Source organism: Garra rufa, chromosome 8, assembly GCF_049309525.1.
Source record: "Garra rufa chromosome 8, GarRuf1.0, whole genome shotgun sequence".
Taxonomy (NCBI): Eukaryota; Metazoa; Chordata; class Actinopteri; order Cypriniformes; family Cyprinidae; genus Garra; species Garra rufa.
The window spans coordinates 8,174,351-8,198,247 of NC_133368.1; the positions used below are offsets into that span (position 1 = coordinate 8,174,351).

Sequence of the window (23,897 nt, forward strand, 5' to 3'; positions counted from 1 at the left end):
ACCAACACAGATTTCACCAGCAACCAGAAATAAAGCCACCATCTGGACCCTGTCCCTGAGAAAGAACGGAGAGAGGCAGAGGAAAGGACAAAGACGACAGCAAAGAAGGAAGGTGTTGAAGAGAGGATCTTCTGAATCACTGGTGCGTGGGCAACTAATTAAAAATAAAGAAATAAACAGACATGTCACTTAACAATAGAGAATAAAATAAAATAAAAAAGTGGTTACTGAGCGAGGTGCTGTTTAAGTCAAAGCGTTTTGCATTAAATGCTTCAAAGACCCTCATAAGCATAGAGTTGGACGTGGGTTGCCATGTCAGGTGCTTTTGACAGATTGTTTGCGCCGTTTAATGGAGAGAAAGATGATTTTTTTTTTCCGAACACATAACCGTAGCTCATTTCACAAAGCAGAAAAACGTCTTGACAGAGTGAGCAAGCACTCATGCACATCAAACAGACTGAGCAAAACAGAAAATTCAACAGTAACAGCAACAATTCTGAACTAAATATTCATTCAAAATATGTTGCTGGATGGTACATTTATATTTAATTATGAGAATAATGATGAGAAAAATGAATGACAGTAACACATGTTCAAAGTAGGGAATGTTTTAAAGATGTGAATCAGACAAAAAAACAAAATTGATTTTGATCAGTTGATTTGATCAAAAATACAGTCAAAACAGTATTCTGTATATTCTGAAATAGTTTAAAATGTATTTGATGGTAAAGCTATACCAGATATGCTGATTTGCAGCTCAAGAACCTTTTTATGTTGATCAACGTTGAAAACTGTTAATATTTGCTTTTATTATTTTTGTGGAAACCTTGGTTAAAATTGTGAATCAATGTGATATGTTTTATTACAGGATCCTTCGATGAACGGAGAGTTCAAAAGAACAGCATACAATAAATAGAAAGACATTATACTTGCCTTTACGGTTACTTTTAATCAATTTACTGCATCCTAGCTCAAAAGTATTAACACTTCAGTGTTATTTTAGTATCACTGTGATGCCATTATAGTTGTCAATAATATTTTGAATGATTTGTTACATTTGCTTTATATATTTGCTATATAAATGTCCAAAATGCACAAAAAAAACCTAGAAAACTGCCATTTTATGTATATACACTGTTACTCAAAAGTTTGGGATCAGTAAGATTTTGAATGGTTTTAAAGATGTTTCTTATGCTCATCAAGCCTGCATTTATTTGATCAAAAATACAGAAAGTAATATTGTGAAATATTTCATTTTAAAATAACTGTTTTCTATGTGAATATATTTTATAATGTCATTTATTCCTGTGATACAAAGCTACATTTTCAGCATCATTAACATTCATCCTTCACAAAACATGCTGATTTATTATCAATGTTGAAAACAGTTGTGCTGCTTAACATTTAACTTAACGTTTTTTTTTTTTTAATGAATTCTTTACCACACAAAAAGTTGAAAAGAACAGCATTTATTAAAAATAAATAAATAAATAAATAAAAAGTTTGGGGTCAGTACATTTTTATTGTTTCTTTTTTTTAAAGAAATCTATACTTTTCACCAAGGATGTGTTAAATTGATAAAAAGCGATAGCAAAGACTTACATTGTTAAAGATATATATTTTCTGTTTATTTCTGTTCTTTACCCTAATCCTTAACCTTTTATTCATCAAAGAGTCCTAAAAAAGGAAAAAAGGAAAGGGGAAAAAAAAAAAAAAAAAAAAATCACAGGTTCCAAAAATAAATAAAAAGTAGCACAACAGTTTACAACACTGATAATAACAGTAATTAATCAGCATATACATTTTTTTTTGAAGAATCATGTGACACTGAAAACTGAAGTAATGGCTGATAAAAACTCAGCTGTGCATCACAGGAATAAACTATATTTTAAAACATTAATATAGAACACCATTATTTTAATCTTTTAATTTCACAATATTATTTTTTGTTGTCTTTTTAATCAAGTAAATGCAGCCTTGGTGAGCATATAAGAATTACATCATTACATTATGTTTTTAATGTATTTTTTATTTAATGCACTTTACAATAAAGTTTCATTAGTTAACATTAGTTAAACTAAGAATGAACACTACTTCCACAGCATTTAGTAATCTTAGTTTTAAATTTTAACATTTAATGATGTGTCATTAAAATGACAAGTGTTTGTTAACATTAGTTAGCACAGCACTGGGAACTACAACTAACAATGAACAACTATATTTTTATTACCATTAAAGTTGAATGAATACTGTAATAAATGTATTATTTGTTCATGGTAGTTACTACAATAATCTTAACAAAATGACACCTTACCGTAAAGTGTTACCCCTTACATTTTATGCATTTAAATTTATTTGACTTGCTTTTTAAATTTCTTACTTTTAATTACCTACTTACTTGCTTATTTTCCAGTTAATATGTTTGTTACCTTGAAACAGAGATTTATACATTGTCTGAAACTGAGTAAATATGCTTTCCACTGATGTATGGTATGTTAGGATAGGACAATATTTGGCCGAGATACAACCGTTTGAAAATTTAGAATCTGAGGTTGATAAAAAAATAAATAAAATAAAACAAATCAAAATAGAGAAAACCGCCCTTACAAGTTGTACAAATAAAGTTCTTCGCAATGCATAATCAAAAATCAATCATTTTGACCCATACAATGCACAGTCGTGGCCAAAAGTTGAGAGAATGAAACAAATATTAGTTTTCACAAAGTTTGCTGCTCAACTGCTTTTAGATCTTTGTTTCAGTTGTTTCTGTGGTGTACTGAAATATAATTACAAGCACTTCATACGTTTCAAAGGCTTTTATCGACAATTACATGACATTTATGCAAAGGGTCAGTATTTGCAGTGTTGGCCCTTCTTTTTCAGGACCTCTGCAATTGGACTGGGCATGCTCTCAATCAACTTCTGGGCCAAATCCTGACTGATAGCAACCCATTCTTTCATAATCACTTCTTGGAGTTTGTCAGAATTAGTGGGTTTTTGTTTGTCCACCCGCCTCTTGAGGATTGACCACAAGTTCTCAATGGGATTGAGATCTGGGGAGTTTCCAGGCCATGGACCCAAAATTTCAACGTTTTGGTCCCCGAGCCACTTAGTTATCACTTTTGCCTTATGGCACGGTGCTCCATCGTGCTGGAAAATGCATTGTTCTTCACCAAACTGTTGTTGGATTGTTGGAAGAAGTTGCTGTTGGAGGGTGTTTTGGTACCATTCTTTATTCATGGCTGTGTTTGGGCAAAATTGTGAGTGAGCCCACTCCCTTGGATGAGAAGCAACCCCACACATGAATGGTCTCAGGATGCTTTACTGTTGGCATGACACAGGACTGATGGTAGCGCTCACCTTTTCTTCTCCGGACAAGCCTTTTTCCAGATGCCCCAAACAATCGGAAAGAGGCTTCATCTGAGAATATGACTTTGCCCCAGTCCTCAGCAGTCCATTCGCCATACTTTTTGCAGAAGATCAATCTGTCCCTGATGTTTTTTTTGGAGAGAAGTGGCTTCTTTGCTGCCCTTCTTGACACCAGGCCATCTTCCAAAAGTCTTGGCCTCACTGTGCGTGCAGAAGCGCTCACACCTGCCTGCTGCCATTCCTGAGCAAGCTCTGCACTGGTGGCACTCCGATCCCGCAGCTCAATCCTCTTTAGGAGACCATCCTGGCACTTGCTGGACTTTCTTGGACGCCCTGAAGCCTCCTTAAAGCAGTGGAAAGTTTTTTTCGGGATTAAGTTAATTTTCATGGCAAAGAAGGACTATGCAATTCATTTGATCACTCTTCATAACATTCTGGAGTATATGATAATTGCTATTATAAAAACTTAAGCAGCAGCTTTTCCAATTTCAAATATTTATGCAATTCTCAAAACTTTTGGCCACGACTGTATTTTCAGCTATTTCTACAAATACACCCAGAGTGGTCCAGAGTCACATTTTTTTCCAACTAACAAAAGTGTTCTTTTGGTATCGTTTTACTTTTAGTAAGCTATAATAACCCCGATACACACCCATGCACACAATTTTCGTCTGGCTTCCCATAATGACATTTTGTTTTCAATAATATACAAGTTGAAAAAAAAACCCAATTATCCAAAATAGTGACTTTATTTAGATGCATTAATTAGGCACATTAATGGATTGTTAAGAGAGTTGTTTGCCGCAGCTCTGATCGTGGGCGCGCATACACAGTCACTGGTGGCTCAAAACTGGAAGAGAAAATGGAAAATGGTAGACGTGAATGTGTGGCATGAAAGCTCATTTGAAATGATGGGAAAAGGCCAGCTTGTAAAAGTTCTGGTTGAATTCACACCTCCCTTAGCAACAAGCCCCGTTCCCACACATCCATTATTCATAGATTTCGGTCTGATGCCTCTCCAAACGTTTAATGGAATAATCTACGCTAATCTAACAGAATATTATGAACTCTGAAAGGGAGATACATTTCTGGGCTGTTGGCAGGCTTTCGTAAATGCTAAGCACCTTTAATTTAGGCCCCGTCATGCACTTTAAAGTAAGATAAAGAATCATTTCTTCACACGTACGCCTAAAAGCTGCGTGCCGGAGGATGTTCGGGAGGATATTGCTCTTCATCCATTTTGTCACAGGATTGTGAAGCATCCATTTAAATAGCTAATGTGCGAGCCTAGCCGGCACGCATCGCGGGGCGCTTCGGAGATGGAATCGGTGAAGGAGATGGAGGATACGGGCTGCCAGGGGCGTAAACATCCTATTTGCTTTCATAAGGTAATTAGAAAGCACTCTCTGAAGGTATGAGACCACAAGCAATCTGATTATATAACAACAATACCTTGATGCTTTGTTTTAAAAGGATGTCGACCTTGAGAAATGAGCATCCAGATGAAATGTAATGGATCTTATTTGGACCGTGCTCTTTTACGAGACGCCTCGTGTATTTACAACGTAATGGATCTCATTTGGACGCCACCACTTTACGAGATGGCATACTTATTTACAGGCAAGCAGCTCTACCCGCACAAGCACAGAACGCATAATAGGGAAATAATTGGCTTCTACGACAGTAAGGAAATTCTTAATAGCACAAACTCATGTGCGTCTGATCAGTTGAGTTTTTCTGAAAACGTTGATTCAAAAAGAAGCAGCATTTATAACCTGATTGACATTTATTTTCGCAGATGACTATGGAAGCAACGGAACTTTTGCTTCAGAAAAGCAGAGAAAGTCAAATCCGATGTTTCCAAACACGACACAATTTCACCAACACTAACGAAAACGAGTGGGTGGGTGACTGTGCTGATGTCTCATAAAATACAGCTGACTGGCATATTGTGAAAACCAAAAGCAACATTTGCTACTTTCGAAACTTAAGCAAAGTTTAGGTCTGCTATGACTTTGAAAGCACTCTTGCGATTCATTTCTAGTTTCCTTTCTCTGTACAGTCTTACAGATAGCTCGACAGTGACAGTGAGCAATTCAATTCATAAAAAAATAAATAAAAAGTACACTAGTTTGTTTCTTTTACAATAGATTCAATCTTTTTACTGTCTCCTATGCATTCATTGAAGAAACACATCATTCAATACATTTTATTGCTCCCCTGAACATTTTTTCCCAATGTGCTCCAAGCAAAAAGCAAGCATTAGGCCTTCATCTAAACCACTGAGAATCCAAAAGGGAATTGTACCATGTTTTCTTTTTTATGTGTTTCAAATATTCATAACTTCACATGATAACTCTCCCATAAACCTTGCCAAGTCAGGGTCAAAATGGGTCTTTAAAAGCCTGCTTGTCCTTATAAATGTGACTTAACAACAGCAGTTCACTTAAATGCAGTAAAAACCAGATGTTGCATCATACAGTAGCAAATCGCATCTGACATGCACAGATGCCACGTGCACAGGATGTGATTTGGCATATACAAAAATGAATTTATAATCATAAATGACCTATTAAGGCAACCAATGAAAAAGATTTAGAGCAAGATTTGATGTATGAAGTATTTAAAATACACATTAAATACAGTTTACATTTAAATAGACAAATCTTTTGACTACACATCAAATAGCCTAAAAAACAGGGATTTTGGACCAAAAACATACATTTTCAGTTTAGCTGTGAACAGAAAGTTAACAAATAATATCTGTAAATCTTTTCAAATAATAACCACTTGTCATCTGACCCTTTGCAATATCCGTTTTATTTATATTCACATGAAAACTGCAAAATGCATTGACATTTAATCATCAAAATCTGATGATAATTACAGCCAATGTTACAAGTAAAACAATGACTTGAGCAGGACATCAATGCAGAGGTCTTGGCTTGACACGGTGCGGCACTAAAGGAGCAACACTTTCATTAGAGAGCTGTAATTCATACACCGTATTGATCCGTCTGCAGTTTATGATGACGGAAACACGAGCGCCTTCAAATCAGAGTCAAAATGAGCCAAACACTTGAGCGATTCAATACCTCAGCGGAAAAGAGGGAGAAGAAAATGAGGCTGGAGAGAACATGAGTGAAAAGAAAATCGATCCAGAAATGAATGCCTAATTAAAGAAATAGTTCAGCCACAAACGAAAATGGTCATAATTTACTCCCACTGATGTCTTTCAAAACTAGCTTTTTCTTTAGAAATAGAGCTCTTAAAGGAGTAGTTCACTTTCAGAACAAACATTTACAGACAATGTACTCACCCCGTTGTCATCCAAGATGTTCATGTCTTTCTTTCTTCAGTCGTAAGGAAATTGGTTTTTTGAGGAAAACATTTGAGGATTTCTCTCCATATAATAGACTTCTATGGTGCCCCCGAGTTTGAACTTCCAAAATGCAGCTTCAACAGGCTCTAACTGATCCCAGCCGGGGAAAAAAAGGTCTTACCTAGCAAAAACAATGGGTTATTTTCTAAAATAAATGACAATTGATATACTTTTCAACCTGAAATGCTCGTCTTGTCTAGCTCTGTGTGTACTCTGTTTAGAGATTAAAAAGTATATAAATTGTAAATGTTTTTAGAAAATAACCGATTGTTTCACTAGATAAGACTCTTCTTCCTTGGCTGAGATCATTTAGAGCCGTTTGAAGCTGCGTTTAAACTGCATTTTGGACGTTCAAACTCGGGGGCACCATAGAAGTCTATTATATGGAGAGAAATCCGAAAATGTTTTCCTCAAAAAACAAGAAAGACAAGACATGAACATCTTGGATGAAAAGGGGGTGAGTACATTATCTGTACATTTTTGTTCTGAAAGTGAACTACTCCTCTAAGGAAGATTTTTCCCATTCTGGTTACCATTCACTTTCATTATGGAAAAGAGCAGGATGAACATTCTTCAAAACATCTCCGTTTGTGCTCCACAGATGAAAACACGTACTGGTTGCCACAAAGTCATGCAGATGACTTGAGAATGAGAATGAAGACAATTTTAGGTCAAACGTTCCTTTGAGCTAAGATAAGAATTCATCTTTTGTTTGCAAAATCACAGACATATAAAAGAATGAGGAGGAGCACAATCAAACCGCCATTGAATTTCCCACCACATGCTCCTCTCTTTCCCCAGGCCCTGTGGAACATGAGAGCCGACTCATAATTGCACACGGTGTCACTCAAGAACCCTTGAATGAGGCATGATTCATGTTCATGCGTAATTTAACACCATAAAAAGAGAAGGAAAAAAAGCAACTTGATAACAAAAAGCACCACTCACCAGCGTTAATGGTTTTCGATGTGCGTCTTGCTGGTGTGTTAGTGCTGTGGAGTGGAACGTTTAAGTTGCGGTGTGCCTTTAATGCCTCCCAACAAATTTGCTTATACATGCACACTGCTTCTAACCTCTGCTGCAGATGATTTAGACAGCCTTATAGGCCCTGGGAAAAGAGGGCAGGACAGGACCCCTATGAAGCAGAGTCAAAGGGGCTTTAAACAGTGCACATGGACAGCTGTGAAGCGTTCCACTCCCATTCCTCTCTCTCGGTCCTCCTCTTTCTGTCTATCTGTCTGTCTGTCTGCGAGTGAGAGATCTCTGGTTTCAGCACTATTTTAGATCAGGACTAAATCATGACATTTAAATAAGTCTGGCTGGGCCCGCTGCTTCTGATCCTCATTTTGAACTTGAACAGAAGCCTGAACAGGGAAGGCTGCTCTAATCCCTATAAACAGCAGTGTGACCTAAAGTCTGGCAGTAAAACTAGAATCTGACATCTGAACATACTCTGGTCTGTTCCAAAACCTAGCGATCTCCCTATATTGGCAACATTAAAGGCATCCTAACATGATCATGAGGTGATGACTGTTTAAAAAAAAAGAGAGAGAAAAAAAAAATCTTAAAGGGATATTTCACTTAAAATTTGAAATTGTCATTATTTATTCACCCTCATGTCGTTACAAACAATAGCAGCCAATGAAATCAATGCAAATATTCCTTTAAAATAATGTTTTAATAATCATAAGACACACACAATTTAACAGCAATTTATTGAGTTTAAGAAAAATGACATTTTTAAGACCCTATAAAATGAGTGTTTTCTCAAACTCTGCTTTACTTTCATAAAATTCATTTTTTTCCATTAATTTTCTGGTTTCAATTTTTAATAGTTTTGAATATTAATGGTACATTTAAATAAATCGAAAGCATCTCTAATTAATTGATTTTAGTGAAAAAAATTCTTTTTTACATTTTTTTGGAAAAAAATTCTAGTAAATATGTTCTGGTAATTAATTCTTAAAATAATGTTTTAATAAATAATCATACAATTTTAAGGCCCTATGAAATTGTTTTTTTTCTTCTCCTTAACGTTTTTTATTTTAACCTAATTCTGTGTTGTCCATAAATTTTCTGGATTCCATTTGAATGGTTTTGATTATAATTGATAAATTTTAATAATCAAAAGCATCTCTAATTGATTTTATGTATGTATGTATGCAATGCATGTATGTATATTTATTTATTGTTTTTAGAAATACTGTGTTGTGTATTAATGTTCTGGTAAATTAATTCTAGTATTTTTTCTTCTGGTAAATATATCTTAAAATAATGTTTTAATAAATAAGCATAAAACTTACACAATTAACCCGCAATTTATTAATAATTTAACAAAAATTACATTAAGGCCCTATAAAATTTTTTTTTTTTTTTTTTTTTAACCAAATCCTGTGTTTTCCATTATTTTTCATTAATTTATTTAACAAAAATGTTAAATAAATTTAAGGCCCAATTTCATAGGGCCTTAAAGTTGATCATTTTAATAAAATAAAAAAATACTGTGTTGTGCATTTACATTTTTCTGGTAAATAAATTCTGGTAAACATCCCTTAAAAACTGTTTTAATTAGCTTATTATGGAGCAGAATAATACACAGTTTCTTCAAGTTAAACCAAACTTTTATTTGGACAGGCTGCTGTAAAGACCTTTAAGTTTCTGTTTGTATATGATATAATGGTTCTTATCAAATTAAATTGTAAAATGCCGAAAGTATGCAAAAATATGCTGCTGGGGTGTGAAATCTTTGAATCTGTGCTCTTTGGTTACAGGAATTTGTGTCTTCAGAAAACTCAAACCAAGGCACTCAAAAATCTTGTACGAAACTCAATAGGATACTCATACATTGAGGCAGCAGAGACCGAAACCGCATGTCTAATATAACACTTAGATGCAATCTTCAGAAAATCTCAAAATGAATTGCCATTTTTCATATCTTTAAAGATTGATTTAAAAAAAAAAAAAATCTAATCAATATATCAACACACACACACACACACACACACACACACACACACACACACACACACACACACACACACACACACACACACACACACACACACACACACACACACACACACACACACACACACACACACAGGAGTTACAGTGCCCTACATAGATGGCCACATACACACATCTAGGTAGAGCAGGGCTCTGTAACCATGTCCTGCTGAGTCTAGCATGAATCTTAATGACATGCCGCTGAACAGGCTCATCACTGTGTTCAGAATTACTTTCACATTACAGACAGGTGGGTTTAATTAAACTTAGAGTGAATGTCTACAGGACACCAGCCCTCTAGGGCTGGAGTTAAAGAGCCCTGATGCAGTGTTCCAGTTCAGACACTTTAGATGCATTTTTCTTTCAGTTAAGAGGGTGCCTTTGAAGGCACCTATCTAGGCAGTAGGCAGTCCGCTAGGTTTTGGAACAGAGCTAGTATCTGTGTGTGTGCCAAGTTGGCGCTCAACACGAGGTATTGCACTCACCCTGCAGGCGACCGTTTCGGCCCTCATTCCAGCCATCTCGCAGACTGTCAGTCATACACACACACACACACACACACACACACACACACACACAAATGGCAAGCACCCTGCCGGGTTTTAAACCATGTCCTCCATAAGGGCTCTCCTCAGAGTGACGCACAAGCACAGCAACTATCTCAGAGGAAAGAAAGCAAACAGCTTTGGATCATGTCAGAGCAGAGAGAAAGAAAAATGTCTCCCTCTTGGGACTCTCTAGAATCTCAAAAAAAAAAAGTGCTAGTGTCTGCTGTACAAGCTGGTTTTGACAGTATAGCTGTACATGTATCATTTCCACAAATTAATGAAACAGAATGAATAAGTTCTGAGTATTTAATATTTACAAATGTAACAAATGTAACAAATGTATTTAATATAACAAATGTAAATTTTACATGCCATCTTAATATATAGCACATGCAAAATGCTTAAAAAAGGGCTAAAGTGCAAATACAGTGCCTTGCGAAATTATTCATACCCCTTAATTTTTTTTTTTCACATTTTGTTATGTTGCCGCCTTATGTTAAACTACTTTAAATTACTTTTCCCCCCACATCAATCTACACTCCCTACTCCATAATGGCAAAGCAAAGAATAGGTTTTTAACATTTGTGCAAATTTATTAAATAAAAAACTGAAAAGATCCCGTTGCATAAGTATTCACATTTCTGGGACACTCGAAATTTAGCTCAGGAGCATTCATATTGTTTCTAGAAGTTACTACACTTCGAGTGAAGTTAAACTGTGGCAAATTTATTTGAATAAGTATGATTTAGAAAGGCACACACCTCCCAGAAAAGGTCTAACAGCTGAAAATGCATATCAGAGCAAAAACCAAGTCCTGAGGTCAAGATAACTGCCTGTAGAGCTCAGTGACAGACTTGCGTTAAGGCAATGATCTAGGGAAGAGTTTAAAAAAAAATGTCTCTGTGAACCTTCAATGCAGCAGATTATCCATAACGGAAGACGATTGGAACAACTAGGACTCTAGAAAATGTCTGCCAGCCCCCATCCAAGCTGACAGAGCTTGAGAAGTGAAAAGGTGAGGCAAAGAATGGCAGATAATTGCCAAATGCAGATGTGCAAAGCTTGTCACATCATACCCAAAAAGACTTGAGGCTGTAAAGGTGCTTCAACTATGTACTGAGTTAAGGGTATGAATACTTATGCAATGTACTTATTTCAGTGTTTTGTTTTTAATAAATTTGTATAATTTGCAAATCTGGTCTTTGCTTTGACATTATTATGGTGTATGGAGTGTGAATTGATGTGGGGAAAAACTAATTTAAAGCAGTCTAACATAATGCTGCAACAAAACAAAATGTGAAAAAAAAAAATGAAGGGGTATGAATACTTTTGCAAGGCACTGTAAATGCTTTCTCCTTAAGTAATTGGTTGATTTTTAAGATTTGAAAACAGCTGCTAATGGATGAATAAAATTTTATAGATTATCTGCCATAAAATCAAAACAGTTCTTGACTTATCTCTAGTGGTTGACAAAAAAATAGTAACCTACAATCTGTATGGTACAAATAAAAATGCAAAACACCACACCTCAAAAACTGGTCCTAACCAGAGAGCAAAACTTGCTCAGGTGAATAAGGAAGAATCACAAGGTCTCCGCACACACCTGTACTCATACCAGGCTCCATCTGTTCCACAGGAAACGTGGATGAACTCTGACCCTGAGAGTGGCGGTCCAGAAAGCTGCCGTGTACCTGGGCACAGGATGACGTCTGGTATTCAGGCGAAGGAGACAGACAGTCTCCCAACTGTTCTGATGAAAGGAAGCCAATTCTCACATACATGACTATTGGCAATCACACCCAAATTGCCACCCACAAATAAACCACAGTCATCTACTATGAAACAGAAACTTTATATGAATACATACTCTCATGAATTCACCTGCAGGGCAGATTGGGGCTTATTATAGCTACCACCTGGTATAACCAAATAATTATATATAAAAAAATATTGACCTCACCCTCAGATCATTCTGAAACTGCATGGCTGACTTTTGTCTGTTTTTCTGTTTAGTCTGTTTTTCATTTAGACAATGCAAGCCAATGTCATGCAGTGTCATTTACACCCCAGTGTTCTTTAAAATGTGTTCTTTCGTTTCCCGCATAATAAAATCATACAGTCTAGCAACATCACTGTTTTACTGTATTTTTAACTAAATAAATACAGTCTTGGTGAGCATAACGTCATGGGTATACTACGCAGAGCGTGCAAAATAAACAGACACTGCAAAGGGCCTCTCTCCCTTTTTTTTTTTTTAAACATATTTCTACATATAATACAACCTAAAAGTAAAAATATTTAACCTACTTCATTTTACTGCAATCCTGCCTATTATTTAATAAATTAATGTCCTCGTCACATTTTCATTGTTAAATAAGCAGTACTTATGCCATCAGAAAATGTACCAATGTAATCAATATTCTATGTATTAAAGCCAAGTATGAACCTTATTAAATTTGTGTTTTTAAACATTTTACATTTATTCCTAAATGATAACTCAAGGCAGTAACAATTTACACAATGATTTTATTTAAGAAAATATGTTCAGCCATTTTTTTTTTAAATAGTTAACTTTGATGACTGACCTGAAAAATTCAAAAATTGTTCAAAGTTCAGCAAATTTGGTCAGAGACACTGAGAATTACTTTAAATCTCACCAGGCTGATTACGCTTAAAAAAAAAAAAAAAAAAAAAACGCTTTCGAGTATCTGTTAAAACTCAATGGTCTCAGGGGAGCCAAGAGAGATGCAGACTCCCGCTGTTGGACATGTTTCTTTAGAAAAAAACGAGTGATCTATGCACTGTATTATATTTTATAACATTGGTGTTTTATTTTCGTACTTATTTTCCCTCATCAAATATTTTGAGCCAGCACTGCCTCCCTTGCCTCTTTTTAGGAAACACCCCTAAAATACACTGCTGCTCAAGATTCTTAATGCTTTTTAAAAGTAGACTTTTCTGCTCTCCAAGGCTGCGTTTAATTGGTTAAAAATACAGAAAAAAACTATTATGAAACATTATTGCAATTTAAAATAGTGGCTTTCCATTTTAATATACTTTAAAATAGAATTTGTGATGCAAAGCTGAATTTTCATCAGCCATTACTCCAGTCTTCAGTGTCACATGATACTTCAGATATCTTTGAAATATGCTGATTTATAATCAATGTTGGAAACAGTTGTGCTGCTTAAATTTTTTTATAACATGTTACTTTTTTCAAGATTCTTTGAGTAAAATATTTAAAAGAACAGCATTCATTTTAAAATAGGAATCTAATATAAGAATAAGTCTTTACTATCACTTTTCAATCAATTTAACAGATCCTTGGTGAATAAAAGTATTAATTAATTCTTTCAAAAAAAAAAAAAAAAAAAAAAAGTACTGACCCCAAACTTTGAACAGTAGTGCATATTGTTACAAAAGATTTCTATTTTAAATAAATTGTTTAAAATGTTTCATTCAAAGAATCCTGAAAAATAGATCACACATACCAAAAAAATCTATATATTAAGGAGCAAAACTGTTTCCAAAATGTATAATTAATCAGCATTTTAGAATGACTTCCGAATGATCATGTGACACTGAAGACTGGAGTAATGATGCTGAAAATTCAGCTTTGCATGACAGGAATAAATTTTAAAATGTATCAAAACAGAAAATCATCATTTTATTTTTTTCTGTATTTTTAATCAAATAAATGCAGCCTTGGCGAGCAAAAAAGACGTCTTTAAAAAACATTAAAAATCTTACTGATCCCAAACTTTTGAGCAACAGTGTTTAGGTCATATATCTTGACGTGATGCACGAATTCACAGGGTAGAGTTCACCAAAATGACGCGTTTGCGTTTCCTGTCTCCCACGTTCACATGCACATGAATGGAAGTCAATGGAAAGAGAACTGAGAATGGACCACAAAACCAGTCATAAGGGTCAATTTTCTTTTAAACTGAGATTACAATATACAACTAAAATCCATAAAATACATAAGCTTTCAATTGATGTATGGTTTGTTAGGATAGGACAATGTTTGGCCGAGATACAACCATTTAAAAATCTTAGGGTCCAAAAAAAATAAAATAAGAAAATCGCATTTAAAGTTGTCCAAATGAAGTTCTTAGCCATGCATATTACTAATCAAATTAAGCTGATACATTCACAGTAGAAAATGTAAAAAATCTCCGCAGAACAGGATCTTTACTTAATATTCTAATGATTTTGGCATAAAAGAAAAATCAATAATTTTGACCCATACAATGTACTTGCACTTTACTGTGCATTAATGTGTACACACACACACACACACACACACACACAGCATTCACCGCTGCGCATGAACATTGCGTGATGCAACCACAACACCAACCATTTACAACAAATGAGCATTTTTTGCAATTTTCCATCACCGATGCGTATCCTTGATTTCCTCATATTCAAAAGCAGACTCGCTTCACAGAAACAGCAGGAGTAAAATGACATGCAATAAGGGATTTTCTAGATAAAGCAGGTGAAAAAGCAGCAGGGAGACCAGTGGAACACTTTACACTGAAAACGGTGCAAATTATATGCAAGGATAAAAATGTGCAAATCAGACTGATTGTTCGCATATCGAGGTGGGGAATGTATTACATCCGATGTCTGATGGAACAAAGAATTTCCTGTCTCTTTTCAGGCATCATGGTGCAATCAGTTTGTTGCTGAATGTGCTCTTTTGTCTGAGCTGTGTGCCAAGTAAGGGTGGCATTCATACTACATGGAGTACAGAGAGAGATCTCCTTTCAGCAATCGCCTTCAACGTGCCAAGGCAGCGTCTGATAACAGAGCCAGGCTTCCTGATGACTCTGTTAAAGTTTATTTAGGTCTCTTTCATGCTGCTGACCAAACACACTGTGGTAAAGATGACAGCACCTGACACATCAGACTAGTCAAACACTTACATCAGCAAACAGTTTGACTGCAAACAGTCAAAAGCTTCCACAGGAAGTATTGTCGATCTGACTCTTCATCTGATACGCGAACTAGTCCAGAGCCTCAGTGTAAAATAAGTTCTTCTGCAGTAATACATAGAAGATAACTGGTTAGATAATTCACTTTACCACAAAACAGGAAATTAGTATGAGTTGATTATTAGTACTCGAATCGTGACTGTACATATCATGATTGTTCATATCATAAAGTTTGGGGTCAGATAATAATCTCTTACGGTAACCAAGGCTGCACTGCATCAGTCTTCAATGTCACAGTATTCTAATATGCTGATTTGCTGCTTAAGAAACATTAACTAGTACTATCAATGTTGAAAACAGCTGTGTTGCTTAATATTTTTGTGGAAACTGACCTTTTTTTTTTTACAGGATTCTTTGCTTAACAGAAACTTCAAAAGAACAGCATTTGACAAAGAAAGCATTTACAACATTATATAATTTAATATAATATAATTTACTCATCCCCTTGTCTTCCAAGATGTGTGTATTTTTTCTCTTCAGTCGTAAAGAAATAGCTTTTTGAAGAAAACATTTCAGGATTTCTCTCTATGTAGTGGACTTCTATGGTGCCCCTGAGTTTGAACTTCCAAAATGCAGTTTAAATGCAGCTTCAAAGGGCTTTAAATGATCCCAGCCAAGGAAGAATGGTCTTATCTAGTAAAACGATCTGTTATTTAAAAATAAAAAATAAAATTGACTTTACTAAAATTGATCTCGTCTAGCTTTGTGTGAGCTCTGTGTATTCCCCCATCTCATTTTCTCGGCCAAGTGTTTACAAAGTGAACGAGCAAAGATCATCAAACGGCCTTTACAAAAAAAAAAAAAAAAAAACAGATGTAGGACGATTTTTCGACATGCCCTAACAGTCTAGAACCGGAATACACAGAACAGTCGTGGCCAAAAGTTTTGAGAATTACATAAATATTGGAAATGGGAAAAGTTGCTGCTTAAGTTTTTATAATAGCAATTTGCATATACTCCAGAATGTTATGAAGAGTGATCGGATGAATTGCATAGTCCTTCTTTGCCATGAAAATTAACTTAATCCTGAAAAAAACTTTCCACTGCATTTCATTGCTGTCATTAAAGGACCTGCTGAGATCATTTCAGTAACCGTCTTGTTAACTCAGGTGAGAATGATGACGAACACAAGGCTGGAGATCATTATGTCAGGCTGATTGGGTCAGAATGGCAGACTTGACATGTTAAAAGGAGGGTGATGCTTGAAATCATTGTTCTTCCATTGTTAACCATGGTGACCTGCAAAGAAACGCAAGCAGCCATCATTGCTTTGCATTAAATTGGCTTCACAGGCAAGGATATTGTGGCTACTAAGATTGCACCTAAATCAACAATTTATAGGATCGTCAAGAACTTCAAGGAAAGAGGTTCAATTCTTGTTAAGAAGGCTTCAGGGCGTCCAAGAAAGATGAAGTATATCAATTGTAATTTTTCTGTAGAAAATAACTGATTGTTTTGCTAAATAAGACCCTTCTTCCTTGGCTGGGACGGTTTAGAGCCCTTTGAAGCTGCATTTAAACTGCATTTTAGAAGTTCAAACTCAGGGGCACCATAGAAGTCCACTATATGGAGAAAAATCCTGAAATGTTTTCCTCAAAAGACAATTCCTTTACGACTGAAGAAAGAAAGACATGAACATCTTTGACAAGTGAGTAAATTATTTGTACATTTTTGTTCTGGAAGTGAACTTCTGTAAGACTTATATCTCTTAATGAAATATGTAGTAGAAAACCCATTAAAGATTTATATTATAAAAAAAATCTACATATTTTGTACTACCAACACTTCATGTTGCCATTTTTGTTGCTACACAACTCTGAAAAATAAAATACTTTTACGGTGACACATTGTGATCTTCCGGCTGTAATTGTCAGTTGAAGGGCAACAAGAGAAGCGATGCAAGTCTTCTCAGATTTCCTAGTGACAAAATGAGTAGAAAACAAAAGAAAAATCGAAAGACGTCTGTAGATGAATACAACCACAACTTTGTTTTCTTCACTTTAGCCCTGATGCCTTTGAGGCTTTTAGTAGACCACAGCTACTCAAAGAGCTTACAAATGGCAAAGACAGGAAACAAGAGATGTAAACATGCCAACACTTGTCATGATGCCGCAGCCACTGAAGGAGTTTCTCAGCACGGATTTCGCTTGATATCTGGGGGGTGTTTAAAGTCCTTGTGGGGAAAAATCAATAGTATGGCATTTGGTTTAAGCCTAAGCTTATATCCATTGCCACCTGTAAGCTTTTTCAGTAGCTGCGGTCATCATATCAGCATTTTATTTTCCGTGTTGTGTTGCGATACCAATTAGGCCTGTCGCGATCCATCGATTCGAAACGACTAATCGATTTTTAAAAACCCTCGATTTCATTTTGCCCGCGTCAAAAGGTAAAACACCGGAAGTGGTGCATTTCATGGCTGTAGCATATCTGTGGTAAAAATATGGCCAAAATATTAAAGATTAAGTGGACATGTTTAGTAAATCTTAAACAAGGATTAGATCTCGCAGCGAAGTGTAAAAACAATCGTCAGGTCGTTGGCGCCCTCTTCAGGCCTTTTTATAAAGCAGAATGTACATTAGCTCTATTGTTTATAATACATTATGTATTTCAACAGTTTTGTGCAATAAAACCATATGATTTCTTGCTTTAGAATCTTTATTTGAACTAATTATCATTGCCTTATTGCCATTATATACACATTAAGTAATATTAAAGACTATATTGTTTAATTTACTTAATTTTAAATTTAAATAAATAAAATTATAGGGCCCTATGACATCAGTTTTATTTCCAAATATAGTTTTTCCCGTTTTAATTTTTCCATACTCTGTTTTAATATTAAATAGATTTATTTTTTTATTATTATCATCATCATCATTATTATTTTTAATCAAAAAGCCTTGTCTAATTAAATGAGTTTTACGGTTTTATTTTTACCGAATTCTTCTCCATTACTTTTCTGGATTCCATTTTAAAAAAAAATTCCATCTCAAAATAATTGATTTAATTAAAAATAAAATGTTCTTAAGTACATTTTAAGTACAATGTTTTTTTTGTTTGTTTTTTTTAATAATGCAAGACTTACATGGGTTTCCTACCACATATTTCAGCAAGAGACATCATTTACATTATATAAGCCATAGTCTTATTTTTCTTTAAGTGTCTTTCCTGCCACTTTTAATCAACTTAATGCATCATTGATAAATACATCAAATCAAGTGCTTCATATACTTCTTGAAAAAGTAAAGATTTTCAAGGTATATACACTTTATCCTGCTTTAGACTGCAGTGTTAAGACAGCTGCAGACATGTTTTAATAATTAATTATGGCTTTACAGCAATAACAATAAATGTTGTATGAAGTGGCAACATGAATAATGAAGTAATTATGGTATTTTGGAATTAACTATGGTTGCCATGGTGAATATCTTTAAGGTCATTTAGCACAACTAAGTAGAAAACATGACTTGATCAATCACATTATGACATTTTAAATCCTTTCTAAATGGTTTCGACAAAACCTGCAATAACTGGTTTTATTATAAAACCAATATAAAATAAACCTAAATCAATTCCTTAGAGGAGAATATTAACTAAATGCTTTAAAACAAACAATGTATCCAGACCCAAAGAAAAATATTAACCATCTCAGTTACAGCTAATGGTGACTCACAGGAAACTGGATAAGAGGGGTATTTCCAGAAGCAGAATGGTAAAAGCTAAATGAAATGAGCGTCAAAAACACACAGCTAAAGAAAAGTTCCCAGGAAGTACACACTGAACTTCCCAGCAGTCATTTCTGACAAATTACTGAGAGCTCTGCATCACAAAGACAGCATTCTGCCTCCGCTAACAGCAGGATGATCGCTTCTCAATAGATTCCTGAGAGCAACAAAGGTCTTCACACAGCACAGACTGTCATCCAGCCGACACACGACAAGTTCCCCAAGACATGTCTAGGTGAAGTATCTAACACCCCTGCCTAGTGTAATCAGGGAGGTGTATAAATACCTGGAAAAATCCCATCTTAACAAAAGGCTGGTTGGCACAGGCACAATAAATGAAGCCTATTTGATTACAAATATCAACTTCAATCAAACAGGGTTGCCATATTAAATATAACACTTCCTGAAAGTGACTAATCCGCAAGGAAATTACATAACACTCCTTGCCACAGCTGATACTTGAAAAATTCCTTCAAAACAAGTGCAAGTGAATACGTGCAAACAGGCAGGCAGGAGTCTGTGCATGCATTGAGAAGCAAAAGTCTGACCCCATTAACCACACCTTTGGAAGCAGCAAGTTGACAACAGACTCTGAAAGCTCCTGATCCGCATAACATGCAAAGGTGTTGTGCAAATGTAGAAACGTCAAACTTTGCAACAGAATCTTCTGCACTGTATTGTGGTTGTGCGGCTATGCAAGAACTGTGGTACAACTTGTTTACATGCAACAGTTTATAATCAGATTGATTGCTCAATTGGATGGAAAAAGCCTTCATGTAAAGACGTCAATCGATTAGACTGATGTTGATAGAGGGGTGGTGTAGACTAGAGCCCTGCACGGGCCTTAAATCTAAGCCCTAGCCCGGCCCTGGCCCGAAACGCACAGGCTGTAGCCCGGCCCGTGTCCGACAGCTTATCAAAAATTTTGGCCCGAGTCCGACCCGAAGCCCGTCTTTTTTTTTTTCGCCAAACAGCTTATACTGTTACAGCCATTAAAATAGACCAGATTCGTATTTAATAGAAAGTTTATGTTTTTTCGTTTCGTTTTTTTTATCAGAACAATTTAGAGAAATGTTTGGAGTTTTTTGTTTGTTTGTTTGTTTTTTAAATGTAAGTTTCAGTTTTTTAAGTGACATCGATATCCAAGCGGTATGTGGTCCACAGTGAGTTTACTCAATTTAACCTATATATCAAATCAACACTTGACTAGTCTACAATGCAATTCACAGATATAATACAAACATAAATATATCACAATGTTAGATTTAAAGTTTATTATCACCATCTCAGAACAAAGGCATTTCGAACAGGGCAGGCAGCTCTGCTGCGCAAAACCGGAACATGCAAAATCGCAGTGGTAAAGTAAACGAATAATGAACAAATATATAAAGAATAAATAATAATATAGAAAACTTCAAAAACACAACTTTACCACGTGGCTGAAAATCTCTGTGCTGCGCAAAGTATGTTAGCGGAGTGGAGCGGCAACAATTTCCCCCCGCGCTCCTTGCATTTAATAATAGCTCACTGATATCAGAAACACCGCTCCGCGTCAAAAAAATAAATAAATAAATAAAAAAAATAATGTTTGAAATGTAACAGTCCTGTTCATAAAATATAATAAAATAAAATAACAGGAGAGTTTCAAACATAGTGTGCAATATTTGTTCCGACCACAGCTAATAATTGTCAGCATTAAACGAGTATTGCTGCTTTATCCAGTGCAAAGTTTGTAATGAAAATAATACGTTTTCGTCAGTTATTTTACCTACAGATCACATTATTTCTGATTTGAGTGATCCATCTCTAGCTAAACATGTTTAACATATGATTTCCTGCTTAATGTGCAGTTATATTATGGACCATTGGCATGAATTGTACTCATGATGGAGCGGTGGTGGAGCGCTCTTGAAGAGAGTGAAAACCATGACGCTCCGACTTTTAAAAAAAATCCGCTCCTTCCTCCATTCAAAATCACACCGCTCCACTCCGCGCTCCGCTCATACTCTGCTATGCGCGAGTTAGGCATCACTGGCGCTTCCGGGGACGCACGCATTAAATCTCATTAAACTTTTTTTTTTTTTTTTTTTTTTTCTAAAGCAGGCCCGAAGCCCGATATGCGTGCAAGTTATGACGTGAAAATTGGCCCGAAGCCCGGCCCTAGGGGCAAAAAAAAGTCGGGCCCCGACGGGCTCGGGCTCAAATGCAGGGCTCTAGTGTAGACCTAAAATGTACTCAAACTCTTGAATCCAACCATTTTCTCGAAGGCAAAGTACTTTGCACACAAGTGCAGTGGTGTGATGTAAAAAACAAAAATAATTGCTGCAGTAATATATTACACAAACATGCGGTCAGAAGTGTGTATACTTTGGCTTTTCAACAAGAGCTTTTGATTAAGTAGCAAATAGATTCATTCAAAATGCAAAAACCGGTATGACTTCATTTATTATATACAAAAATTTTTTTCCATTGGAGCTTCTTTGTACGCGCTTAATGTAATTTAGCCTCAACAATCTTTTAATATTCTACAGAAGAAAATCATGCCGATTAGTGACAGCAATAAATTACATTTTAAAATGTTAAAGTTGCTTCACTGTTTTTATGGTATTTTTGATAAAAAGCAGCCCTAGTTTATAGACACTCCTTTTGCTAGTAATAAGCAGCAAATTAGGTGTTTATTTAGAAAAAAAAAAAAAAAAAAAAAAAATCACAGTGAAGCCCCCAAAAACAAATTCATTGTAATTTTAAAGCTTCCAATTTGTGCCACTATCTTTCTAGGATACGCCAATTTATCAGCAAGATGTTTTCATTTAAAATAACAATTTACTATGATCACTTTTTTTTAGTATGATCAATTATTTCACCCATTATTTTGCCTTTTCCCCCCACAAAGGCTATTAATAATATTAAATTAGACAAATTTACTTGCATGTATAAAATGATCAAATAAAGCACTATGTGTTGGCAGTGTGTGTACACATCCACTGATAAAAATCCACCCAGTGCTTTTTTTTTTTTTTTTTACAAAGAGCAGGAGTAGACAAGAATGTCTCCCAAGCGATTGAGGTGTTTTGTTGTTGGGTGTAATAATAAACATAGCAGTTGTCATTTACTCCCGACATCTGACGCAGAGGATTACTTTTGTTTTTGAAGAATTGACGGTTCTTTCCAAAAAGAAGGTGTGTTCACACTTATAGTTCAATTAGTTTGGTTTATTTCGTCCGGACCAAAAAGGAAAATGACACATTTGGTCCTGGTCCGCTTAGCGTTTACAATGGCATTTTTGACAGCAAATCAGCGTAGCCTATATTGTGCATACTATTTTATTTTTACCACCTGCAAACTCACAGAGCTCATAAAAGGCACTTTACCTCCTCGTTGCTCCACGTTTGCCCTCTCTCGATTTTGTCTTGGATACACAGTTTGTTCCCTTCGTGAAACCATGTCACATAACGTCACATCTTGACCTTACTCACCAAGGTTCGGATGGCAGCATTCGCACTTAAACGAACCACACTAACATGGCAATCGCACCAGAGATCGTTTTAATCAAACCAAACATGACAAGTCAACACAACCTTAACCTTAGCATATTTTGGCACGCACTCATGAGCCCTGCGGTAGAGTGTCAGTGTTGCCAGATCTTTATAAAAAAATAAATAAAAGAGCCAAATGCTTTGTTTTATAACACCAAAAAAAAACAGATCTCATATCTGCAACAGACCACATTTTTAACTCCTTAGAGTGCCTAGCTTTAGGACCTAAGACCAAACAACATGCCTAAAAGCGCTTGTAAATAAATATGAGGGCATGGCAACACTACAATACAGCACTCTCTAAAACAGCCTCCTGAGAATAAACAGAACACAGCATGCCTAGAAGTTTAGTTAAAAATAGACAGACAAAAAGAGTCTTTAGCCAAAAAAAAAAAAAAAAAAAAAAAAAAAAAAAAAAAAAAAAACAGCAGATACCAAATGGTTAAATTCTTTTTTACTCCCACAAGACGTCCAAATGTTAGTATAGTTACACATAATTTATGGGACTCACTCCCACATTTAAATGCAGTTGTCACTCCTGAAACTCGCAGCGTGTACGTGGCTTTAGACAGAACAGTTCTTGTTTTGCGTCACTGATCAGCAGTGTTTCACGACCAAATCAATCAGCCATTTGAACTAACTGGTTGAATGCATGATTTAATGACTCATTCATGCAGTGATTTTCCACCACCTACTGACAAATTAGGTTTATATTTAAAATATATTATATTCAATTTAAGAATTTGACAAAAGATGCATGCATGCAATTAGGCTTTTAAAAAAATACGGAAGTGACAACCGCATTAACTCTCGAAAAATATAAGTAGTGGCAACAACATTAACAGAAATTCTATGCAGTGTGTACGGAACCTTTGACACGGGGCTGTGCTCTGTTAAAAAAAAAAAAACACAACAACAAAGACAAGCGCACAAAAAACACCAAATTCTGTTTTATTTTTTTATTTTTTTTTATTGCCAACAAATATACTATTTACAGGTGATACATCAAAGGCCAACAAAACATACATGACTGTAAACATGATTTGTGTGTGCATGTGAGTGTGCGTGTAAGTGGTAATTATAACTGTGTCGAGGTTGGAACACAAGGGAACATGTAGAAAAGTACCACAGACATAATAATAATAAAAAATAATAAAAATGATGATAGTAGTATTAACAAAAAATGGAGGATGGAGGGTGTGAATGGTATTCAGGGGTCAGGGTGAGGAAGATGATAAATGGCAGTAATAATAATATTAATAATAATAGTAATGATAATAATAATAATAATAATAATAATAATAATAATAATAATAATAATAACATTT

General features: G+C 35.3%; 1 protein-coding gene across 2 annotated transcripts in view; it reads right to left on the reverse strand.

The window, feature by feature from the left end:
• st6gal2a (ST6 beta-galactosamide alpha-2,6-sialyltranferase 2a) overlaps window positions 1-23,897 on the reverse strand; it is a 111,555-nt gene that overhangs the window by 68,467 nt on the left and 19,191 nt on the right. The window contains exon 1 of one of the 2 annotated variants that reach the window (XM_073845406.1): window positions 7,700-7,824. The exons of the other annotated variant lie outside the window; for it this stretch is intronic. The gene's annotated coding sequence lies outside the window, so the exon portion shown is untranslated. Of the gene's footprint in view, window positions 1-7,699; window positions 7,825-23,897 lie in introns of those variants that run through there. 2 annotated transcript variants of the gene reach the window in all.